This window comes from Pogona vitticeps, chromosome W (genome assembly GCF_051106095.1).
Source record: "Pogona vitticeps strain Pit_001003342236 chromosome W, PviZW2.1, whole genome shotgun sequence".
Lineage (NCBI taxonomy): Eukaryota > Metazoa > Chordata > Lepidosauria > Squamata > Agamidae > Pogona > Pogona vitticeps.
In genome coordinates this window covers 3,873,668-3,897,073 of record NC_135798.1, presented here as the reverse complement: position 1 = coordinate 3,897,073, position 23,406 = coordinate 3,873,668, and the positions used below count along the sequence as shown (strand labels likewise).

The following is a 23,406-nucleotide window of genomic DNA, read 5'->3' as shown; positions in this document are numbered from 1 at the left end:
TCATAAGACCCACACAGACTCTTTTCTAACCCAAAAATTAAGAAAACATAGCTTTGAGTATTCAGCCTCTGGGTTCAGAATGCTCGGACATGAGTAATCCCTGTTGCTTCTGAGCCTGCAGTCTCCACCTCCAATGAGGTGTGTCCCAATCGGTTTGTAGAGCATCAGCTGACGTCAGTTCCACAAGACTCGTGATTGGATCAAGCTAAGTTTACTGACTGTACGAAGTTAAGCCTCATGATTGAAGGAAGCCTGTTTACAGAGGCAACATACGTGCCCTTTTTTGTTTTCTCCATCCTCTCAGCTTACTTCTGTGTAACCAGTGAGGTGTGGATAAAATACCATCTTATACACGGAAAACTACAGCATGTTAGGAAGTTGGTAGGGAAGTATTAAGTCCACCAATCTCCCCTCTGACCAAAGTGGTTGAGAAATTATCCAGAAAATTTTAAATGGGTTTATAAAAAAATGGATGAAACAGATACAAGATAGCAAGCAAATAGGAAAGACAGTGGGAGAAGAGAGGATGTCATGACTAAACATAGTTCAATTAGAAAAATGGGCAAAAGAATAGTAAAGAAAGGAAGGAGAAGGTAAAAAATTAGGAAAAATGAGGAGACCATTGAAAAAAGACTGAAGCTAGAGGCAATGAAAAACAGAAAGGGGATCATAAATGAAATGACTTGCATCCTATTTTATTTTCCTTCTCTCATTTTTTTCCTCAATAATGAAGAGGTCCATCGGATCCTATACTCTCTGTCTCCATTTATATTTCACCCCTTCATCTGATGTTGGGATTCAAAATGGAAACATTTTCTTTTGATGTCCTCTTATGACCAAAGATCATCCGCAAACTTTATTTCAATGACGTTTCTGCCACAGATTCAGTAAGTTTTGGGGAAATGGTGGACAAAGATCTTGACAATTTTTTTAAAAAACTCTTTGGGAACCTTAGGGGAGAAATCCTCAACCCACATTTATGTACGTATGCATGTATGTGTGTGTGTTCCTGTGTGTGCATGTGCTCCATCTACCACTTGCTTAAAGCAAGTGGCACCTTCTCTAAAATCCATGCCTGGGGCCCGATAAATGCACAAACACCCACCAACTCAGTCTCCTTTGCACTGTCACGCCCATCTTGGTGGCAACTCTTGCACTCACCAGGCACCATGGAAGGTCTGGTAGAAGGCGCCCTCCAAACGCTCCTGATGCTTTCTGTGATTGGGCTAAAATTCTCTGAAATACTGATGTAATTCAGGATTAGCATCCTGTTAATCATAGGGTTATCATTTCATAAATAAACAAACACAGTGGTGCTTCTGGTCCCAAAGAATGAAAGAGATCTCACCTGCTATTCAAGTTTTTGGGGGGCTTCGGAGTTTGATTCTTGTCTTTTCATCTAGAGAAACGCCGGAGAGCATCAGCGGAGTCTCACCCCGTCCTTGGGAGAGAAAAATAAAAACAAATCATTCTGGAGCCTTCTCGGATGGACAAAACCAAAAGCCTTCCCTTAGCATAAAAGCCTTTGTCTTTTTGACAAGCTGGAGAATTCAATTCTTCCAAAAATACCCTTTAGTTTATGAATGTGTATGTGAGGGGGGTTGTGTGCTTCTATACCCAAGATGCCAAAAGCCAGGAAATAGCCCAAAACTGCTGCACAATCTCGTGCCCGCTTTGCCAGCAGGAAAAAGGAGGCCGAGCCTAACAGAGCAAAGGGAGGCTGAAGGGTGGCCACACCCAAGGCAGCCGCCCAGAAGGTCTACAGCAGGGGGTCCCCCCAACCTTGGGCCTCCGGATGTTCTTGGACTTCCGCTCCCAGAAATCCTGTCCAATAAAGGGGGTGGTGGAGGCTTCTGTGAGTTGCAGTCCAAGAACCTCTGGAGGCCTGAGGTTGGGGACCCCCTGGACTCTGCGGGAGACCCTCTTCTGCTCTTTGCCCTTCACAGCCCTGACCATGCCTTTGTGCCTGGGGGAGGAGTGGTCACTTGATGAAAAGGGGAGTCAGCTTCTGGGATGGTCCCTCGCGTGGTGTCACTCTGGGAATGGCGGGGGTGCTGGGGGGGGACTCCTGTTCAACCCCTCAACCCTCAGCCTGTGGAGGGTTTCAGGTTTCCATTAATTCCCCGTACTATTGCACAGAAGTATGAAAAACTGGAAAGAGGCTATGGAGAAGAATGTGGTGGTCCGGCAGCCCCCGTGTGATGATGACACACAACTTCCGCCTGCTTTCTAAGACCTTCCAGGAGGACCTTTGCTCAGCCCCTCAAGCCCCAAGGTCCGGCCATCCAGGCGACCACCATCCCTTGCGCCAACGAAAACAGTTAAGACATAAAGAAGCAAAGCGGGGAAAGGCAGGATAAAAGTAATTTTGAATAAATGAATGAATTCTAAGCTAATTAAGAATCTAATGACTGAATTTCCTGCCTCTAAGAAAGTCTCTTCCTGGAAACCAAGAGGAGATTCAGACAATTTCCTGAGAATATTTTTATAAACCCAAAATCATCATCAGCAAACCTCACACAAGACTCCATGCACGCACGCACACATACACACACACTTTTCCCAGTGTAGGAATCGTGCAGCCCCTCCCCCCCAGGGGCTCTCCTGCCCCCATTCCTGTGGGTGGGAAAAGCATGGAAGGGGGGGTGGAGGGTCTGGGTTCAGGTCAGGGCCTGGTTCCCGTGACAGGAACTTCCCTCCTTTGCAGGGGCTTCAGCAGCTGCCTTGGCTGCCATAGAAATATCATCCTCATCATCCACACCCCTCCCTCCCAGCTGACCCCCTGCCTTCTCCCTCCTCCAAGCCCCATTTCTCTGTGCCCCGTCCTCCCCCCACCCCCTCCTCCCACTCCCTTGCACCCCCACCCACCAAAATGGCCCCCATTTCCCACTTGGGGCTTTCCAGGAAATTCCCCCCAAGAAAAGTGGTTTCCTGGGGGGGGTCACCCTGAGACTTTAGCTGGAGAAGGTCGGGGGGGGAAAACAACCACAACAAGGGGGGGTCGGTGTCCCTCCTGCCCCTTCGGAGTACCGGGATCTCGGCCCCGCCCTGACTTCCCGCCTCTTTTCCCCCACAAACAGACACAAAAGATTCCACAGAGTGTGAGGAGTGCCTCCCCCTCCCCCCCAAATAAAATGCCCCAAATCGCCCCCACCTCCATCCAGACCCTAAAGCGGGAAAAGAGGCCGGAAAGAAACAGCGAGAGAGACAAAAAAGGGGAGGGAGGAGGGGGCACGGCCTCGGCTTCCAGTTCTTGTGGTGGGGACGAAGCCCCGGAAACAGCCCCTCCTCCACAGCTTTTGTAGCTCTACGTTCTCCCCCCTCCCTTTCCTCTCAACGAATCACTGTTGAGAAGAGGAGGGGGGAGCAGGAGTGGGAGGGGCATAGATTCGGTAACTTTTAGTCTCCATCCTCCGGAAGGACGTAGAGCTACGAAAGTTTTAGAGGAGGGGGAGGAGGGGCTGCTTCTGGCGCTGCGTTCCCCCAATAGAACCGGAAGTGGGGCACCGTGCCCCCTCCCTGCCCCCACTTTTCCTCTCTCGCTCTGCCCCCTCCCCGACCTCTTTCCCCGCCTGAGGATCCCAACGGAGGGGGGGCGATTTGGGGGCCTTTTGGGGGGGAAGAGGGAGGGGGAAGGGGTGTCCCTAGAAATACATTCCCCCTGAAGGGGAGAAAAATACTTGGTGGGGGGGGCGGAGGGGGCCTTTCCGTGGAATCTTCGGCGGGAGGGGGGATCTTTAGTGGGGCTTGTGTGTGTGTGTTGTGTGCGTGTGTTTGTGTGGGGAAAGAGGGGCAGGAAGTCAGGGTGGGGTCCGAGATCCCAATACGCCAAAGGGGCAGGAGGGACGCCCCCCCGGGGGCCCCCTTTGCGTGTGTTTCTCACGGAGTCCCCTCAGGCTCCCCTCTCCCTCCTCCCCGCCCCCCCCGCACCTTCTCCAGCCTGAGACGACTCCGTCTTTGAGGCCTTTCTTTGAGGCCTTTGTTTTCTTTCCGGTTCCTCACAAAGACGCCAGCTGCTTCCTCCTCCTCCTCCTCCTCCTCCTCCTCCAAAGGCCACCAGATGTTTTAAATTAAACACCAATCAATTCAGGGACAGACCAGTGAACAAACGCATTCAGTTCATTCATCAGGGCGGGCTTAAATGATTGGTTGGGAATAAACAGAGTCCATCACAGGAAGCAAATCCCATTGAGATCAACCGTTTATGTATTTAAATAACGCTTCAAATCCTGACATTTCACACCAACTCAGTCTCCTTTGCACTGTCGCGCCCATCTCGGTGGCCCCTCTTGCCCTCACCAGGCGCCACGGAAGGTCTGGTGGAAGGCGCCCTCCAAACGCTCCCGATGCCTCCTGCGATTGGGCTAAAATTCTCTGAAATACTGATGTCAGCTTTACAACATCTCGCATCCTGCTAATCATAGGGTTATAATTTAATGAATAAACAAACACAGCGTCGCATCTGATCTCAAAGAATGAAAGAGATCTTACCTGCTTTAAGGGGGGGGGGGCTTTGGGTTTCTCTTTTTCGTCCAGAGAAAAGTCGGGAGAGCATCAGCTGAACCTCACCCCGTCCCTGGGAGAAAGGGGGAAAAAATCATTCTGGAGGCTTCTCGGATAGACAAAACTAAAAGCTTTCCCTTAGCATAGAAGCCTTTGTCTTTCTGACAATCTGGAGAATGCAATTCTTTTAAATAATATCCTCTGGTTTATGAATGTGGTGGGGATGGTGTGCTTCTATGCCCACGATTCCAAAAGCCAGGAAATAGTCCAAAACTGCTGCACAATCTCGTGCCCGCCTTGCCAGCAGGAGAAAGGAGGCCGAGCCAGACAGAGCAAAGGGCGGCTGAGGGGTGGCCACACCCAAGGCAGCCGCCCAGAGGGTCTAAAGCAGGGGGTCCCCCCAACCTTGGGCCTCCGGATGTTCTTGGACTTCCACTCCCAGAAATCCTGGCCAGCAGAGGGGGTGGTGAAGGCTTCTGGGAGTTGTAGTCCAAGAACATCTGGAGGCCCAAGGTTGGGGATCACTGATGTATTTAACTCCTTCTATTACTTCAATATATTTCCCAGTCTCTGATCTCTCATCTACCTCAATCAGTCCCCCTTTGAACCTCTGATCTCAATCTCTTTTCAATCCTCTCACTTTCCTCTCTCTCTCTCCTCACCCTCACACCTCCTTTTCTCTCTCTCTCTCCCCCCCCGGACCCCTGCTTTTGTGCCCCCCTTCTTCTCTCCTGCTCCCGCCTTCTGTCCTCCTCATTGGCTCTCCTGCCAAGGTTCCCTGGTGACGGACAGGTGCTGACTGGGGTACCCGCTACACCCTTTGTGTGTGTGTGTGCTTCTTGCGGAGTCCCCTCAGGCTCGCCTCTGCCCCTCCCCCCCAACCTTCTCCAACCAAAGTCTGGACACAACCCCCCTCCCGAAATCACTTTTGTTGGAAAGCTTTGGGGAAGGGCTCCTTTTGGCGGGGGAGGAGAAGGGGGAGAGGGGGGCTGCAAGGGGTGGGTGCAGGGAGTGGGGTGGGGAATCGGAGGGGTCCCAGAGAAATGGGGCTTTGAAAAGGGAGAAGATAGTGGGTCGGCTGGGAGGGAGGGATGTGGATGATAAGGGTGATGCTTCATTTCTATGGCAGCCTGCAAGGGAGGAAGTTTCTGGAACGCGAACCAGGCCCTGACCTGAATCCAGAACCTCAACACCCCCCGTTTTTCCCACTCAGGGAGGAGTGGTCACTTGATGAAAAGGGGAGTCAGCTTCTGGGATGTTCCCTCGCATGGTGTTACTCTGTGAACGGCAGGGGTGCTGGGGGGGGGGGACAGAGTCCTATTCAACCCCTCCCACCCCTTAGCTTGTGGAGTGTTTCAGGTTTCCATTAATTCCCCATACTATTTCACAGAGGCATGAAAAACCGGAAAGAGGCTATGGGGAAGAATGTGGTAGTCCGGCACCCCCCGTGTGATGATGACACACGACGTCCGCCTGCTTTTTAACACCTTCCAGGAGGCCCTTCGCTCAGCCCCTCCGGCCCCCAAGGTCCGGCCATCCAGCCGACCACCGTCCCCTGCGCCAACGAAAGCAGTAAGTCATAAACAAGCAAACAGGAGGAAAGTAATTTTGAATGAAGGCATGAAAGAATGAATGAATTCCAAGCTAATTAAGAATCTAATGACTGAATTTCCTGTCTCTAAGAAAGTCTCTTCCTGGAAACCAAGAGGAAGATTCAGACAATTTCCTGAGTGGGAAGAGGGTCTGGGTTGAGGGTCTGGGTTCAGGTCAGGGCCTGGTTCTTTGGCCGGGATCTTCCCTCCTTTGCAGGGGCATCAACTGCCTTGGCTGCCAGATGGGCCGCATAGAAATGAATCACCATCATCAGCATCCCTCCCTCCAAGCCCCATTTCTTTGGGCCCCCTCCTATCCCCCACCCCCTTGCAGCCCCCCCCTTTCCCCTTCTCTTCCCCCCCCCAGAAAAGGCCCCCAATTCCCACTTGGGACTTTCCAGGAACTTCCCCCCCCCCAAGCTTTCCAACAAAAGAGGGTTCCGGGGGGGCCTCAAGTTCAGACTTTGGCTGGAGAAGGTCCGGGGGGGGGAACAACCACAACAACGGGGGGGGGAAGGAGAGGCGAGCCTGAGGGGACTCCGGGGGGGGAAAAAACCACACACACACAAACACAGAGAGAGAGAAGGAACGGAAAGGCCCACCTGCCCGCCAGCCCCCCCCGAGGAGTGGGGGGAGGGGGCGGCTATTTTTCTACTTTTGGTGGGGAATATCTTGCTCCGGCGCCCCAACCTCGCCCCACTGCTCTCCCCCCTCCCTCCTTCTGCCCCCCTCCAAAATAAAGGCCCCCCAATCGCCCCCACCTCCGTCCGGATCCTCGGGCGGGAAACAGGGCGGAAGGAACATCGAGAGAGGGGGAAAAAGAGGGGAGGGAAGGAGGGAGGGGGACGCGGCCCCACTTCCAGTTCCGGTGGGGGAAGGACACAGTGCCGGAAGCAGCCCCTCCTCCTCCTCTTCCTTCTTGCCCACTTTCGTAGCTCGTCCTGCCCGTCCATCCCCTGTTTAGTCCACGAGGGGGGGCGCCGGGAGAGGGGCCCCCCCAGGAGATGGTGTGCCTGTGTGTGTGTGATAGAGAGAGAGAGAGAAGAGCCCATGGACAGCCCTCCCCTCCCCTCCCCCCAAATCCTCTCCCGGCTTCTCAGGATGATGGGAAGAGAGCCCCCCGCCCCCTTCCTCCTCTCCAAGCCCTCCCCCCCCGCCGAGAGAACCCCCCCAAAGAGGGCTGGGAAACCCTCCCCCCCTCCAGCGCCTCTTCTTCCCCCCCCAGAAAGAGGGGCACCCAATGAGCCCCCCCAACCCCGCTCTCTTCTCACGATGAGCAGGAGGGGAGAGGGGGGGAGGGGGGGAGAGGGAGAGGGAGAGGGAGGGAGGGGGGGAAAGAGCTTCAGTCAGAACAGTTCCCCGAGTTCCCATCAAAGAACTCACGGTGAGCCTAAAATGCATTGGCCTTTTTGGTAGCCACATCCGACTGTTGGCTCTTATTGAGCTTGCGATCCACGACAATTCCCAGATCCTTCTCGTTCATAGTTTTGCTGAGCCCTGTATCCCCCATCTTGTAAGCGTGCAATTGGTTTCTCTTTCTGTTGTGCAGGACTTTGCACTTCTCCTGGTCCAATATTCTTCTGTTGCTTTCGGCCCAGGGCTCCAGCCTTTCAAGTTCATTTTGAATTTCTTCTGTCGTCCAGTGTATTAGCTACTCCACCCAATTTTGTGATACAGCATTTGCAAGTTTGATTAGCATCCCCTGCATCCCCAATCCACATCATTAATAAAAATGTTGAAGGGCACCGGGCTGAGGACTGAGCCTTGGGTAACCCACTTGTGACCTCCTCCCAATTAGTGAAGGAGCCATTAATCATCATCCTCTGAGTACGATTATGTAGCCAACTGTGTATTAATTAGAAGATTGTGGACCACTTGGTCAAAAGCTATACTGAAGATAACAAAGAATATGTCTACAGCATATAGGAGGGAGGTGACCATCTTTTACCATCTCCACACAAGAATTGGAGGTTCTTCGTGACTTTGTGTACCTCGGCTCAATGATCTTTGACACTCTCTCCCTAGATGTCGAGCTGGATAAACGCACTGGCAAAGCAGCTACCATGTTCTCAAGACTCACAAAGAGAGTATGGCTCAATAAGAAGCTGACGGCATATACCAAGATCCAGGTGTATAGAACCTGTGTCCCGAGTACACTCCTGTACTGCAGTGAGTCCTGGACCCTTTGGGCTCAGCAGGAGAGGAAGCTGAACACGTTCCATATGTGTCGTCTCCGATGGATTTTTGGTATCACCTGGCAGGACAAAGTTCCAAATAGAGTAGTCCTAGAACGAGCTGGAATTTTCAGCATGCATACATTACTGAAACAACAACGTCTATGTTGGCTTGGGCATGTTGTAAGAATGGCTGACGGCTGGATTCCAAAAGATCTCCTGTACAGAGAATTAGTGCAGGGAAATTGCCCCAGAGGGAGACCACAGCTGTGATACAAGGATATCTGCAAGTGCGAACTGAATGGACCTCAACAGATGGGAAACCCTGACCTCTGAGCGTTCAGCCTGGAGGCAGGCGGTGCATCATGGCCTCTCCCAATTGTTCAGCAGGCCGAGGCAAAGAGGCAGTCCCGAAAGCAGCCAAATCAGGAAGCTTTTCAGGGGACAAATTGGATTTGTCTTCAGTGTGGAAGAGATTGTCACTCTCGAATTGGCCTTCTCAGCCAGACTAGATGCTGTTCCAAGTCCTCCATACAGAGCACGTTACTGTAGTCTCTCGAGACTGAAGGATGCCTAATCGAAAGGTGACAAATCCACCCCAAGTCATCCCTGGGTAGAAGCAATAGCTCCTCTCTTTACACACCTCCAATACAGGAGAGAAAATCCCAGTCTGTTCCACTATAGGAGGGCCCCAGTGCTGATTAAATGGGTTGCCTCTCCCAGATCCCTGCTGAGGGAACGGGGAAAAAATGGAGAGAGAGAGAGAGAAGGGGGCAGGGGGTCATGAGGGGCCGGCGACCTCTTCACCCCCCCAGTGGGCGAGAAGCCAAGTTGGCCACACCTGTAATTGATTTGTGAGGACATGGAGGGTGGGATGTGGAAGCATTATGTCCACAACCCCTGAGTAGAGCGTAAGATCACCCGTGGACTGGAAGCCGAGTGAGGCACACAAGTGGCAACCCTAAAGGCCTGCATGTTGGTGTAATGCCATTTTGATCCTGAATCTCCTTGGTGGGTGAGCGGGGTGAGCCTTGGGATGGGGTGGGATTCAAGGACCACCTGGAAGAATGGCATGAATGCAAAGAATGAATATTCACACACAAAAACCGCCTCCGAGCTCTTCTCCCACCTGACTGCAGGGAGGAAAGCAAGCGGAAAAACACACAACCAGGAGCCATTTTTCTGTGCCAGAATCCAGCTCTCTTTCCAAGACTCCTCTGGATTTCCACGTGAGGCACGGTGGGTGTCTAAACAGGGTGGCATGGAAGGCCTGCCCAGGTGTCCACCACACGCGGACACCAAGAAGTCACAAAGCCCGCTTTAAAGAAATCTAAAAGCTGGAAAGTGAGCTCCGTAGGATACCCTAAGGAGGGCTGGAAGAAATTGCCACAGAGACCAAGGAGCCCCAGTGGGGAAAAATTGAATTCAAAGACATAGAAGCTGAACTTTTGCTCAGATTTATGAGATAATCCTGAGGGAAGAAGAGCCTCCCTCACGGGGGGAATTTAAAAAATTCTCTCAAGAGGAAAGAATGGAAGAAATCCCCCTTTCCTCCTTCCAAAAACACGTCCCTTTTGAGGAGAGCTTCTGTCCTCTGAGCCTGGAAGAAAGTGTGAGAGAAGGTTTGAGGAGTAATGAGCTTAATTAAGACCTTGGTCATTCCTAGGGCAGGGGTCAGGGAACTTTTTCACCTTTTACCCCCTAAAAAATGTATATATGCCGACATTACCCCCTTGATTTGAAAGGAAGGATCTCGGTCACGCGCGGTCAGTCAAGCACCACCGCTGAAGCCTCGCCACCCACGCCCAGGCCTCCGTTGCTGCCGCCTGGCGAGGCCGCGCTCAGTCCTTGGCCCCATGGGGGCAGCTCCCCTTCTCCGCCCGCTGGTGGCTCCTGGGCGGATGTTGAAGAGCAGCAGGTGGCTCGCCCTCCGGGGCCACCTCCCGCTCTCGCACTGGCTCTGGCAGCTGCTCGCCGCGGTGGCCGTGTTGGGCCTCGGCGTCAGGGCTCCTGCAGGCCTTGGCATCGAAGCGCTGCGACAGCTGCCGCATGGAGGGGAAGAGGCTCCACCAGGCCTGGCCGGCGCGGAGGCACTGCCGAAGGAAGCCACGCAACCGGGCAAGCGCTGCCGCTGGCGCCCAACAGACTCCTACAGGGCCCGTCGCCGGCCGCCATCTGCCGTGGCTTGGTTGCAGCTGGGCTGGAGAAGGGGGCGGGAAGGGGGAAACCGGGGACCCCCCTGTGATGATTTGTGTTTTTATGTGTATTAGAATGGGATATGTAGTCCTAAGATTGTCCCAATAGCATCCATCTTGATTTAAAGTTTGTTCTGTAGTAGGAAAGTTTTTCATGCTGTTTCAGAGAAGCTTCGCTCTCTGATTATCTCGTTGCTAAGATGAGTAGAGAGCAGAGACTTTCGTAGTCAAAATAATTCTGCCACAAAGTATGATAACAACTGAAGCTCCATGAGAAAGTTAGGCGGGACAACAAGACCCAGGAGGGGGTGTTCCTTATGAAGAATTCTGGGAAGAAGAAGGAAGTTGAGAGGGAGAAGAAAAAAGATGGAGTTGGACTGAGAAAGGCCAGACACGTGCTTTTTCCTATAATGGTTTGTAGCTTTGCTATGGACTATTTTTCCTACCATGGACTAATACAAGTCAACTGGATTTCATCTAGCATCAGCCTGTGAAGACCCAAGACACGTGAGATGGACTGTGTTATGCTTTTTATTAGTTAGCATAATTCTATTTCTTTATTTTTCCAGCTGGAGTAGGGAGGGGAGTATTCCGTTTGTCTTGATATGAAAATGTACCTACTGAACTATTTTACCATCAACTGAAACCTTTACTAAAGCAATTCTTTTCAATAAAGCAGTAATGATTTGATCTGCATGCATTGGTTCTTGTACAGACTAGCTGAATGTCTAATTGGCCATGTGTGTTTACTGCCAAAGATTTAGAGCCAGATTATTCTGAGTATAACTCATGGATTTGTCTGTGTGTGTTGCTTTCTTAATAAAGGGGATTGGCTTTTGAGGAAGAAGTTTAGACAGGACCTTGCTGAGACCTAAGTGGCTCTGCTCAGCAGTCAGAGGTTTGTCTGGATTTCGGACTCATCCCAATCTCCGGCACCCCCATAAATCTCTTTGGAGATAAGGGGCTGCTTACACCCCCTCCAGGCAGAAGAGGAGCGAAGGGGGTTATGGTCGCATCCTCATTACCCCCAGGATTTTCATTTTTACTCTATTTTGGTAATTTACCCCTGTTGCCTGACCACTGTTCTAGGGAAAGAGATGGTGGTGGTGGTCTCCTTTGTTTTCAAACAAAGTTCCTGTGGAACTTTTCCCAGTCAGAAAGGAATGTAAAGGGAAGAGAATATCCCGCTTCTCTCTCTCTCTCTCTCTCTCTATATATATATATATTTGTTGTGTTGTTAGTTCTACGCTCTACGTTCACCATATATATATATATATATATATATATATATATATATATATATATATATATATATATATATATATATATATATACAAAACCAAAAGGTTGACGGTGAGAGCAGAGAAACCCCTCCCTTGGCAAAGGAAGCGCCTCTTTAAGCTCCTGAAGGGAAACAATCTCCGGCGAATCCCCTCAGAGGAGGCTCCGAACGGGGAGAGCCTTCAAAGGGAAGGGAAGGGAGAACCACCCATCCACCCCCGCTCGCCTCAGTATCCCCTCCTGAGGGGGGGAAATAGTGACCAACCCCCCTTCCAGGCCCTGCCCCTTCTTTCCCCCCCACCAGAGGACAGTTGGTCCCTGGCGCGCCTGCGCCCTTTGGGGCTTTCTCTTCCTTCCCGCCCTTTTTCTCCTCCCCTCCCCCCCTCAAGGCCGGCGGTTGGAGGGAAGCCCGGAAGGAAGGAAGGAAGGTGGGGTGGCTCTGGAGAGAGAAAAGAGGAGAGGCGCCTCACAATCCCCCCCCTCGGAAGTCCCTGCCCCCCTCCCTCAGCGACGATACCCACCCTGTCTCTCCTTCTTGGCCTCAGGTATGCACAAATTGGGGGGGTGAAGAGGTCGCTGGCCCCTCATGACCCTCTGCCTCCTTCTCTCTCTCTCTGTCTCTCTCCATTCTTGGGGGGGAGAAAGCGGGGGAAAGAGAGAGGAACCTAGAACTATGAAGGCGGAAGAGGCGCTGCTCTAACAGGAAGCGGAAGCCCCGCCAGAGGTCGCCCCCCCTCCTGCCTCCCTCTCCCCCCCACCTCTATGGGGCTCCGAGGATCTTCCCCCCCATCAGGTCTGGGCAGGAGGTGGGAAACGTGGGGGGGCGAGGAGGGAGGGAAGAACGGGACGTGGCATAAGCTGTATGTGGGGTGGGGGAAGCAGAGACAGAGAGGGGGGGTCATTTCCAAAAACAGTGGAAAGGAACCCAGATGGCAAATCTGACCCCCAAAACACACCCACACTCACACACACCCTCCCTCCCTTCGGTCAAGGCTGGCTTTTCCCTTCTTCTGGGTCCCCTCCAACAAAAGCACGAACAGGCCAAGGCCAAGGAGGGAGGGCAGGGTCTCTGGGGCCCCGATCCCAGGCGGTGGGTGGAGAGGATCAGTGTCCGGGGGGGCAGGCAGTGTCCAGCCTGGGGGGGGAAGGAGTTGAGATCATGACAGGACATATGAGGAACCGGGCGGGCGAGACGTGTCAGGAAAGGCTCTTTGAAACAAGCCATTTTGTGTCGGGGGGAGTTCTTTCAACCTCCCTCGGGGTCTGCCAAGCTTCAGTAACTGTGAGAGTCGGTGCGTTTCGGGTGGCGACTCTTTCTGCAACCAGCTAGCACATTTTGGGGGGAGAAATGAGAGAACGAGGCTATTCTGGTGAAGAGATACCCTTCCAGGTCACCAGAGTTCTTCGTTCTGCATTCTGACAGGATGATTTCTGTAGCTCAAGGGAAGCCGCCGTCATTCATTGCTGAACCCGAGTCACTGCCTGTTTAGGCTGAATGAAGGAAAGGGAGGTCAACCTCGGGAAAGCTGATTTCTCCAACACCCATCTGCTCTGTGGCTCTTTTGCCAGGACCGCCATGTCGCACGGGAGAAGCTGTTTTCTCCTATTTTTTAAACCAGCACTTCCACACACTTCGGCCCATTTGCCTTTTAAAACCCATACGATTGTTTTTAACATTCTGGGCGGCCTGAGGCCCTCTGACCAGGAGAAAAGGGGGCTACCAATGAGAATTCCTAAATCCTGAAGAAAGAAACAGGTATGTTTGCTTAGCCCGATTGCTTAGGCTGCACAGAATGTTTAAAAACAGGAAAATTGCTGAGCTGGAGAAGTGGAGTTCCTTGCCTTCAAAACATGCTGAAGGACTGATGGGCAGCCGGAGGCTGATGAACAATTAATTAACACTGAGGTTGTAATCTCTGAAAGTGGGGTGGGGTGGGGGGGAGGGAGAGCTGCCTGCTCAGGCAGAGGTTTCAGCCTCTGAGCCGGGCCATTTTTCCGGGATGTCTGTTGGGAGCCTCAAGGTGGGTGTGGCATCTCTCTTTTGCTCCACCTCTTTCCTCTATTAACCTCTAGCTCAAACTCAATCCCGCCAACATCAGATTCAGCATCCTTGGTCCTACGTGACAACTTCCAATCTTCCTGGACTAAGATGGCACAAGAAAAGCTGAGACACCTGGCTGTTCTGGTTATGGACATAAACCACACAAAAACTGACCCAAGACAAAGAGCATGGGACACACACACACACATACAGAGCGATATTAATCAATGCCCCAACTTCTTAGCAGCAGAGGATAAGTAGGCAGCTGAGCAAGCCACATACCTCTCATGCTTAGAAATCCCACACCACAGGACAGCCTTCTTCCTAGCCAGATGGTGAGTGCTCCCCTCAGCCATGCTTGAAGGCCATTTTAAAAGGACACCCCTTTCAGAACGGGTATGCCGTGTGGCTCGGGGGAGGTTGAGTCAACAGAGCACGTTCTGTCCCAGTGCCCACAGTAGAAGGGCATACGGCAGAAATATATTTCACCCCTAAGCGGGAAAATGTTGGGCCCTACAGATACATGGATTGCTGCCTTGTCATGGTGAAGGGGCTTGAGCAATTCAGAGAAGCTATGGGCTATGCCGTGCAGGGCCACCCAAGACGGACAGGTCATAGTGGAGAGTTCCGACTAAATGCAATCCACCTGGAGTAGGAACCGGCAATTCCACTCCAGTATCTTTGCCAAGAACGCCCCATGATCAGAAACAAAAGGCTAAAAGATATGACGCTGGAAGATGGGCCCCTCAGGTCGGAAGGCGTCCAACATGCTACTGAGGAAGAGCGGAGGACAAGTACAAGTAGCCCCAGAGCTAATGAAGTGGTTGGGCCAAAGCCGAAAGGACGCTCAGCTGTGGACGTGCCTGGAAGTGAAAGGAAAGTCCGATACTGCAAAGAAAAATATTGCATAGGAACCTGGAATGTAAGATCTATGAACCTTGGGAAGCTGGAGGTGGTCAAACAGGAGATGGCAAGAATAAACATTGACATCCTGGCCTCAGTGAACTAAAATGGACAGGAATGGGTGAATTCAAATCAGATGATTTACATGTCTACTATTGTGGGCACGAATCCCGTAGAAAGAATGGAGTAGCCCTCATAGTCAACAAAAGAGTGGGTAAAGCTGTAATGGGATACAATCTCAAAAATGATAGAATGATGTCAATACGAATCCAAGGCAGACCTTTCAACATCACAATAATCCAAGTTAATGCACCAACCTCCATTGCTGAGGAGACTGAAATTGAACAATTTCTTGAAGATTTACAACACCTTCTAGAACTGACCCCAAAGAAAGATGTTCTTCTCATTCTAGGGGACTGGAATGCCAAAGTAGGGAGTCAAGAGATAAAAGGAACAACAGGGAAGTTTGGCCTTGGAGTTCAAAATGAAGCAGGGCAAAGGCTAATAGAGTTCTGTCAAGAGAACAAGCTGGTCATCACAAACACTCTCTTCCAACAACACAAGAGGCGACTCTACACGTGGAAATCACCAGATGGGCAATATCGAAATCAGATTGATTATATTCTCTGCAGCCAAAGATGGAGAAGCTCTATACAGTCAGCAAAAACAAGACCTGGAGCTGATTGGGGCTCTGATCATCAGCTTCTCATACCAAAATTCAAGCTTAAACTGAAGAGAGTAGGAAAAACCACTGGGCTACTCAGGTATAATCTAAATCAAATCCCTTATGAATACACAGTGGAAGTGAAGAACAGATTTAAGGAACTCGATTTGGTGGACAGAGTGCCTGAAGAACTTTGGACAGAGGCTCGTAACATTGTACAGGAGAGAGCAACAAAAAACATCCCAAAGAAAAGGAAATGCAAGAAAGCAAAGTGGCTGTCCAAGGAAGCCTTACAAATAGCAGAGAGGAGAAGGGAAACAAAATGCAGGGGAGATAGGGAAAGTTACAGAAAATTGAATGCAGACTTCCAAAGAATAGCAAGGAGGGACAAGAGAGCCTTCTTAAATGAACAATGCAAAGAAATAGAGGAAAATAACAGAAAAGGAAAAACCAGAGATCTGTTCAGGAAAATTGGAGATATCAGAGGAACCTTTTGTGCAAGGATGGACATGATAAAGGACAAAAATGGAACGACCTCACAGAAGCAGAAGACATCAAGAAGAGGTGGCAAGAATACACAGAGGAATTATATCAGAAAGATTTGGATATCCCGGACAACCCAGAGAATGTAGTTGCTGACCTAGAGCCAGACATCCTGGAGAGTGAAGTCAAGTGGGCCTTAGAAAGCCTGGCTAACAACAAGGCCAGTGGAGGTGATGGCATTCCAGCTGAACTATTTAAAATCTTAAAAGATGATGCTGTTAAGGTGCTACATTCAATATGCCAGCAAGTTTGGAAAACTCAACAGTGGCTAGAGGACTGGAAAAGATCAGTCTACATCCCAATGCCAAAGAAGGGAAGTGCGAAAGAATGCTCCAACTACCGCACAATTGCACAATTTCACACGCTAGCAAGGTTATGCTCAAAATCCTCCAAGGTAGGCTTCAGCAATATGTGGACCGAGAACTCCCAGAAGTACAAGCGGGATTCCGAAGGGGCAGAGGAACTCGAGACCAAATTGCTAACATGCGCTGGATTATGGAGAAAGCCAGAGAGTTCCAGAAAAACATCAACTTCTGCTTCATTGATTATGCAAAAGCCTTTGACTGTGTGGACCACAGCAAACTATGGCAAGTCCTTAAAGAAATGGGCGTGCCTGACCACCTTATCCATCTCCTGGGAAACCTATATGTGGGACAGGAAGCAACAGTTAGAACTGGATATGGAACAACTGATTGGTTCAAAATTGGGAAAGGAGTACGACAAGACTGTATATTGTCTCCCTGCTTATTTAACTTATATGCAGAATACATCATGCGAAAGGCTGGACTGGAGGAATCCCAAGCTGGAATCAAGATTGCTGGAAGAAATATCAACAACCTCCGATATGCAGATGATACCACTCTGATGGCAGAAAGTGAGGAGGAACTAAAGAACCTTGTAATGAGGGTGAAAGAGGAGAGTGCAAAAAACGGTCTGAAACTCAACATCAAAAAAACTAAGATCATGGCCACTGGCCCCATCACGTCCTGGCAAATAGAAGGGGAAGATATGGAGGCAGTGACAGATTTTACCTTCTTGGGCTCCATGATCACTGCAGATGGAGACAGCAGCCACGAAATTAAAAGACGCCTTCTTCTTGGGAGGAAAGCAATGACAAACCTTGACAGCATCTTAAAAAGCAGAGACATCACATTGCCAACAAAAGTCCGAATAGTCAAAGCTATGGTTTTTCCTGTAGTGATGTATGGAAGTGAGAGCTGGACCATAAAGAAAGCTGACCGCCGAAGAATTGATGCCTTTGAATTGTGGTGCTGGAGGAGGCTCTTGAGAGTCCCCTGGACTGCAAGGAGAACAAACCTATCAATTCTAAAGGAAATCAACCCTGAGTGCTCCCTGGAAGGACAGATCCTGAAGCTCGGCTCCATTACTTTGGCCATCTGATGAGAAGAGAGGACTCCCTGGAAAAGACCTTGATGTTGGGAAAGCGTGAAGGCAAGAGGAGAAGGGGACGACCGAGTATGAGATGGCTGGACAATGTCACCGAAGCAACCAACATGAATCTGACCCAACTCCGGGAGGCAGTGGAAGACAGGAGGGCCTGGCGTGCTCTGGTCCATGGGGTCACGAAGAGTCGGACACGACTAAACGACTAAACGAAACGAAACAGATACAGAAAGGGCCAAGCTGCTGCTTCTGGGATCCAACCCACAAAGCAGTGTGCCAGTTTCTTGGCAGCAGTCTGTAAAACTCATAAAGCCCTTTTAAGTCTTAAGAAGAGATTCTAAGGCTGATGAGCTAATCAACGGTCACATAGTAAGGATTCAGTTTTAATGTAAATGTTCCCAATTTATTGGAGCATGTCCTTTTAAAAATGTGTACCATATCTTTGTATACTTTGTTTAGTTTTACTGGGTCTTTGACCGCAATAAATTTGATTGTACTTAAGTTTCCAGGAACTTAGAAAGGAATTTCTCAAAGTTGATTAAAGAGGAAACAAATATTTGAATTTAAGGATTGTTTAGCAAAAATGAATAACAAGGGGGGGAAGGATAGTGTTAGAAAGGAAGCGTAAAAGTGGATGAATGCAGCTAGATCACTGGACTCAAGAATGAGTAAAGAGCAGTTAGTGGTCAATGCTGGGAACTGTCAAAAGTCTGCAAAGATTATTATTCAGAGGGAGAAAAGACAGGTGCACAAAAGGGATGGGATGTAGAATTTATAAAATGTTATTACGGGTAGAGAATCATGAGGCATTTCTGGAAACAGGACAGGAAGCAGAGATGGCCAGGGAAATAGGTACTGAGTTAATAGAATCTTAGAACTGCAGAGCTAGAAGGGAAGTGAACTCCCAAACTCTGGCTCCAGAGTTAGATACCTAAACCAATGCACAAGAAAGGGTGGAGGAGAAGGAATTTGATAAACCACATCTGTGAGAATAAAAGCAAAAATTTAAACACTGACATTCAGAAGGTATTTGACCCCAGCTAAATTAAATATTACAAATTCTAAATGCTGCATATTACAGTAGTACCTTGGTTTATGAAATCAATGTGCCCTCCAGGACGTCATGTCATGCGAAAAATATATAAACCGCAATGCGGGTGGCCATAGCGATGGTGGCAGCGCTACAAACCTCCAGGTGCACGGAAACTTCCTTCACAAAGTGAAAGAAACGGGGGGAAAGAAACGTAGACCGAAGCATTATTTTGAACTGATTTCCATTCATAAATCAGAAGTTACGTAAACTGAGGCATACATAAACCAAGTTATTACTGTACCTGAAAGGCAGTGTTCTCAGAACTGCTCTATCTGTTCCACGCACAGGGCCAGCTAGGGGTCTCAACGTGTGGACCAGGCTCGTCTATGTGGCACACATTACACACTTCTGAAGCTTATAGGACTAACCTCAGGGAATCAAGGTAGTAGTTTTTGTTCCCAGACAGACTCCCTGATCAGGATCATTGTCTCTTTACAGACACGAGATCATTACATATGTCGCTACCAACAACTTCGGGAAATGTAGCCACGAGGTCCTGGAAGCCAAATTTAGGTGGTTAGGGAGGGAGCTCAGAGCCAGGACCTCAAAGGTAGCGCTCTCGGAAGTGGTACCTGTTCCGCGAGCTCAGGGGTCTGAATGCGTGAATGAGACGGTGGTGTCAAGGAGAGGAGTTCAGATTCATTTGGCACTCATTAATGTTTTGGGACAAGCCGGGCTTGTATAAGAGGGACGGGCTTCACTTGATTGAACATGGAACTGAACTGCTCTCGCGTAACTTTTAAAAGGTGGCAGAGCAGCGTTTAAACTGAATCCCAGGGGAAAGCAGACAGGAGCTGAGAGGCGTTCATTTCGGGACTCCTCATCCTTGTGGAATGAGGATGGGGAGGACAGAAAAAAGCAAAGTGATGACAGTGTAGGAATTAGGCCTGGGAGCATGATGGGATGGGATTGTTGGTCCACTGGAAGGAGAAGCAAACAAGCCACCCTTCTTGGGGGACCCCGTACGCAGGTGCTTTTATGCAAATCTCCAAAGCGTCTGAGCAAAGATGAGAGAACTGGTGCATGCTATTTATATAACTTTTTTATTTACTTAACTTCTATTTGGAGGGTAGATATAAGATTGATAGAATGGCCATAACAGAAACCTGGTGGGATTCGGAGAACCAGTGGGATACCACAATCCAAGACGATAAACTCTAGAGGAGGGACAGGGAGGGGCGTGTGGGAGGTGGGGTTGCCATCTAGGTCAAAGAAGGGGTAGAATCCAGCAGAATGGCGATGGACGGCGGATCTGACTCCATCATAGAATCACTGTGGGTTAAACTGCCAGCCCCAAGGAACAATGTGATAGTGGGTTGGAGGGCTTGCTATCATCCTCCAGATCAAAAACTTGAGGGGAAAATGTTGGGAAAAACTTGAGCAGGAAAATTTGATAAGTGGATAGAAATCAGGGAGGTGTCCCAAAGGCACAAGATCGTAAACATTGGGAACTTCAATTATCCTCACATCGACTGGGCCAAGGTATGCTCGGGTCAAGAAAGAGAGACCGGGTTTCTTGACATGCTAAATGACTACATCTTGGAGCAGATCGCTGTAGAACCTTTTCCCCCAAGATGGCGCCAGAGGTGGGCAGCTAGTGCTTCTCTCCGCCGCAACGGCTTGCCTCTTGGATTTTCCTCACTATTTTGTTTTTTCTTTCCTTTTTCTCCCCTTTCCTTCTTCCCCCCCCATTCTTTTCTTGGTCCTCCTCCTCCTCGCCTCCCTGATGACTGACTGAGCACGGGGTTGTGGGGCTGGAGCCAGAGCTCTAACGCGGGGCCGGAGCTGGGGCTCGATTGGAGCCTTCCGGCTTGTCAGCAGAGCTCGGAGGCTCGGAAGCCCTCGCCAGCCCGCAGGAGGTGGCGTTTGAGCGCTGCGGGGGAATGGGCTCTCCGACCCAGGCTGACATCGGCGGCTGCCTTGGAGGGGAGAAGACCTGGAGCCTCATGACTCGGCGCCCGCCTCTTCCTGACGAGCTCTGTCTTGACTGCATGGCTGAGGCTGGAGCCAGGACTGCTGGGTTTCCTGTAGCTAAAGGAGGTGGCTGTGTTGCCCAGGAGCTCCGTGTGCCTCGTGTTGCTGTGGTGGAGAGGTGGACCATCCCAGGCACCGGTGGTGAGACGGCGGGGGGAAGACCCTGGGCGGCTGTGGGGAGGAGAGAGCCGACCTGCCAGGTGGCCGCCATGTTGGTCTTCCTGACAGCAGCCTCCTTTCCTGGATCGGACTGTTCACTCTGCCCTTCCCGGTCTGGTCACAAAGAACCCTTACCTCCCTTTCGAGGAAGGGAAAAGGGAAAGCCAGGGACTGAGAACTTGTTTGCCTGGACTTTATTGCTTTTGACGCTGCCCACGCTCATCACTGTAATGGAACTCGTAACATCCTCACTCCGACATTTCCCTTGCCATTAACATCTATATTAACAACCTCTGAAATAATAAAAACACTAAGACCGGTAAAACCTAAAGGGACAAAGCTGCGAGGCGGAGGAGGACAGACTTATTTATTATTATTATTTATTTAATTTATATGCCGCCCACACTACCCAAAGGTCTCTGGACTAGATGAGGCGGTAACTTCTTGGGTACTTTTTAAAAAACTTAATACTATTTTTTGTATTCGGAGACAATGGTAAAATGGGCAAGGGATTTCGGTTATAACACTGACATTGATCACTGGACGATGATGTGGAAAGACTGTTATAAAATGATTAAGCCAGTAAATCTAAGAGAAAATACCCTCAAAATGTTTTACAGATGGCATTATACTCCTATAAAATTGGCAAAAATGTCAGAAGGTAGCAGCAATATCTGTTGGAAATGTAAAAAAAAGGTGGGGACTTATTATCATATGTGGTGGTCATGTGAAAAAGCTAGGGGCTATTGGTTACAGTTGTGGGAAATGATAAAAGAAATTGTTCAAAAGAAATTAAACCTTAAACCTGAAATAGCATTATTAAACATTATGCCAGAAACTACTGACAAGAAAATTAAATATTGTTTGATGCATATATTGATAGCAGCTAGGTTACTCTGGGCCCAAAAATGGAAAAGTGAAGATGTACCTACAATGGAGGAGCTCCTGAAGAAGATGCTGGACATTATAGAACTGGACACACTATCAGAAGCGCTACCAGATCAACCAAGAGACCATGAAAAACAAAGTTGGAACTTAATACATGCTTGGGCCCAAGGTCGAACTTGAAGATAGGGCAAAATGATTGATGGGCTTTGTTTTCTTATTTAGTTTTTTCTTCTTCAATGCTCTCTGGAGTTTTGGGAAAGTGGGAAAGTAATGAGGTCTGGATCCCTGTCCTCAAAGGGGGGGAGGGTTTGGGGTGTTTGTAATGTATGTTAGATATGTGTTTGTAGTTTAAAAAATAATTAAAAATGCAATTTAAAAAATAATATTTTTTCTATTCGGGATTTTTAATTATAACACTGTATAATTTTGAACCATATTGTATTTGTCTTTGCACTTTGTTAAATTGTGGTATTATTTAGGATTCTGCTTTTCTATTTTATTTATTTTTTTCTTTTTCTTTTTATCTGGCATGGAGTGGGAGGCTTGCTTACCCAGTGAGGGTCCTTTTAACATCCCTGTGGTCATGGGCAGAGGGAGATATGGTGTTGGCACAGTCCCTACTTGTGTCAGAAGAACAATGAACAGATGCTTGAAGGCTGTTCATTGTTCTGAGACTGTGACCAACCCCCAGTATCGAGGTAGCCAGTCCAGCCAACCTTCCACTCTAAATCTGGTACTGTTGAATGCCAGGTCTGTATCCAACAAAACCCAGGTGATCCACGACTTTATCCTGGAGGAGGATGCAGACCTGGCATACATAACCGAGACGTGGACTGGCGGGGAGGGGGTCCTCCCCTGGCTCTCATCTCTCTACCCGGTTATGCCGTCCAGCACCAGGGTAGACTGGAGGGGCGGAGGGGAGTAGCCATTGTTTATAAATCCAGCTTACAGGTTACTAGGTGCTCCTCGGTGGTAAAGCCGGGTCTAGAGGCACTCCACGTGTCAGCTGGGGCCAGGGATGGTATTGGGATTTTGCTGGGCTACCGCGCTCTCTGCAACCCAGCCACTTCCCTTCCTGCATGCAGGGGCAGAGGCCTCTGGGCCAGCTCTTGAGTTCTTGGAAACCATGGCTTCCTTGAACATGTTCCAACATGTCAAGGGCCCCACCCACGTGGGTGGCCATACGCTGGACCTGGTTTTTTCCACCAATTGGAGGGAGTGTGGTCTGATGGTGACTGACCTCGTGTTGGTCCCCTTGCCATGGTCAGATCACCATCTGGTAAAATGTAACTTCACAGTGGCTCTCCCCCATTGCAGGAAGCAGGGACCTATTGTCATGGTCCGTCCTCGAAGGCTCCTGGATCCGGTTGGATTCCAGGATGTCATGAGAGGTGTTATGCCTGACCTGGCAAGCGCTCCTGTCAGGGCCATAGACACGATCGCACCCAAATGCCCTCTCTGGCGCAGAACCCACCCGGCGCCCTGGTTCAACCAGGAGCTTCGAGTGATTAAGCGAATAAGGAGAAGGCTAGAGCGTAGATGGAGGAAGAACCCGATGGACCATAACTGGATAGCTGTTAAGGTCGCAACTAACCTTTACCTGAATAAGGTAAAGGCTGCATGTCGATCATTCTTCGCTAAGCGGATAAGCGAAGTGTCCAACCAGCAGGCGGAGTTATTCCGTATAGTGCGCGACCTATCCGGAACGGGTCCAGGTTATAGGCCTCCCCCTAGTTTCTCACCTGACCAGTTTGCAGGCTTTTTAAAATCTAAAGTGGAGGCCATCCGCCGGGAGCTCTCTCCTTTTTTAAATACAGTGAGTCGAGCAGAGATGTCCAGCGCTCCGTCTTGCCCGGTAACTTTCAACACCTTTCAGCCTGTCACGCCTGATTCTGTAGCCAAGGTGCTTGACCTCTGTCGAGCCACCACCTCCTCCTTGGACCCTTGCCTGGCCTGACTAATCAAAGCAACCAGGCCGATAACAACAGAATG

The 23,406-nt window shown here is 49.9% G+C and overlaps 1 long non-coding RNA gene across 2 annotated transcripts in view; it reads right to left on the bottom strand.

Annotated features, from left to right (window-relative positions):
* Positions 1-1,346: 1,346 nt before the first annotated feature.
* The window catches only part of LOC144585023 (uncharacterized), a 39,131-nt gene continuing 17,071 nt past the window's right edge, over positions 1,347-23,406 (bottom strand). For both annotated transcript variants that reach the window (XR_013539528.1, XR_013539527.1), the window contains 2 exons: positions 4,492-4,576; positions 1,347-1,441 (listed from right to left, as the gene is read on the bottom strand). This is a non-coding gene — a long non-coding RNA (uncharacterized LOC144585023). The remainder of the gene's footprint in view (positions 1,442-4,491; positions 4,577-23,406) is intronic.